This window comes from Elephantulus edwardii, unplaced genomic scaffold, assembly GCF_000299155.1.
Source record: "Elephantulus edwardii isolate Elephantulus edwardi_28Jun2011 unplaced genomic scaffold, EleEdw1.0 scaffold00007, whole genome shotgun sequence".
NCBI classification, from domain to species: Eukaryota; Metazoa; Chordata; class Mammalia; order Macroscelidea; family Macroscelididae; genus Elephantulus; species Elephantulus edwardii.
The window spans coordinates 27,509,784-27,512,338 of NW_006399757.1; positions in this window are offsets into that span (position 1 = coordinate 27,509,784).

Genomic DNA, 2,555 nt, shown 5'->3' on the forward strand with positions numbered 1-2,555 from the left:
TGCAACTAAATAGGAAGTTAATAATTTATTAGTTTTTTAAATGTTAATTTAAAGTGAGTATAGAACATTTTCACCTTGAGACTAATGTTATATGTTTTCTATGGAGAGCAAAAAAATCATCTCGGCATATAAATATGATAATGACTCTTCTAATGAATTTTTTATATTTAGAATAAGTAAATATTTACAAGCCATCTCATTCCAATGAGTTACAATTTTAAAAATGACTCATATGCCTGAGGTAATCTTTATACTTTAAACAAAACCATTCCCCAAAGTCTTCTTAAAACCAAACAATAGTTAACTTTTACTAGTATAGAAGGCCAGCATTAAGAATTATCATCTTTTTGTGATGAGACTGGAACTCTCATACACTGCTGGTGGAATTGTAAAATGGTACAATCACTCTGGAAGGCAGTTTGACATTTCCTCAAAAAGTTGAACATAGAAATTCCATATGACCCAGCTATTCCACAGCTGGGAATATACCTCAAGGAAAATAAACTGAGACACAAATGGAGATTTGTACACTTATGTTCATAGCAGCATTATTCACAATAGCAAGAAAACTGAAGCAGCCTACATGCCCACCAACAAATGAATGGGGAAATTACGGTGTTTTCACACTGAAAGTTTTTGGAACAAACGCCAAGAACCACACTGAGGTATGAACACGTCTCCAGTTTTATTGTGTGTTGGGCTACTCAGCAAGGGGAGTAGTGGCAGGGGTTGGTTGGGGAGAGCTTATAGCAAACAGATTGTTTCTTTATTGGTTAGTAAAGTTAGGAGAGTTATGGAGTGGGTTGGCGTTGCAGTAGCTCTTTGGTACATACATTATGTTTCTGTTCCGCCGTTAGGTTTCTGTTTCCTCATTTTGTTTCTTAAGTTCCAGTTTTGGGGAAAATCCTGACATGGAACTTTCTGAGTTGAGCTTTAGCCTCCATTTTGATTTTTAGCCTAACACACACAATGGGATGCTTGGCAGCACTAAGGAACAAAAATTCTGCAGACTAGTACATAAAATGAGAGAGTCTAAAGAGTATTATGCTGAGTTACTGAATACAGGGGGTTCTTTCCATAGTCAATTGCCTAAAAGACCGAAGGACTGCAATATCCTAAGCACTTTATTACACAGAGCTGGGAGAGCAGTGAAAATCGTCTCAAAAGCTGTTTCCCTGTCTAACTAAGAGTGGTCACTAGGTTTTATACTTGTGTTAGGTGTTACAATTACTAGTAAACAAACAACTTATAATATACTTTACATATGACTGAGAAAGACATCTTTAAAGAGATAAATGCTAATCCAATTATAAAGAACTAGAAAAGCATCTTAAAAGAGATAAACGCCAATTCACTTAAACATAACTGAGAAAAACATCTTCAAAAAGATACATGCTGTGAAACCAGGCAGATCCTTGGAGGTAAGGATTTTGAAGCTCTGTCTGACATAATTTGGACATGTTGCAAGGAGGGATCAGTCATTGGAGAGGGACATCATGTTTCAGAGAGTAGAAGAACAGACCAAGAGAGGAGAGACCCTGGAGGAGATGGATTGACTCAGTGACTGGGGCAATATAATTAGGTGAGTCAGAGACAATAAAGTTGGCACAGGATAGAGCAGGGTTCAAGAGCTGTTGTACACAAGGTCACTGTTAGTCACAAGTGACTGGACAGCACATAACAACAACAATAACAACAATCCAGAAAAAAAATTATGTACAATTGAGAAAAACAGTTTCAAAGAGATGAATACTAATCCAGAAAAGATGCATTTCCTTTCCTGGTAAACAAACAGTTTCAAGTACTTTATGTGACTGAAGAAAAAAAAAAAAGGATTCTAGGGCAAAGTAACCAATTTTTCAGGCTGGAGGCAACTCATCAGTTTTACTACTATACCTGTGTTTTAACAATCTTGAATTTATTAATAGCATCCCATCAAACTAACTCAGTGTCATAAGGACAAATAGTACATAAGACCATCATTGTAAAAATAAAAGCATAACTCGTTATATGTCTACAAAAGTCAAAAAAGGGAAGGGGTAGGAGTGGTGGAGGTTGGGAGAGGAAGAAATCCTTAGTATAACAGAGTTTGGTGGGAGGTAGGGTAGGAAAAAGAATTAGGAAAGATCCAACTGGGACCTAAAAAAGGCACAAGGCATGAGTTTTAATTTGAAACACAGTGTGAATGAATAAATGTGTAAAATACAATGTACATGAATGATAAAGATACACAAAATATATGAGTATTGTATGCAAACCAATATAATGTTTAAAATAAATTTAAAAAAATTATACTCTTAGAACCTGTCTGCGTGGTACTGTAAAGCTTGTCTGGAAACCTTAGTGAACAGGAGGCTTATATTCATGAAGGAGGAATAGATCAGGGAAAAATGGAAAGTTTGAAGGTTTCAAAAATCTCTCATGAATATTGATGCAAAAATCCTAAATAAAATACTTGCAAATAGAATCCAACGATACATAAAAAAATTAATCCACCATGACCAAGTGGGATTCATAACAGGTATGCAAGGATGGTTCAACATAAGGAAAACAAT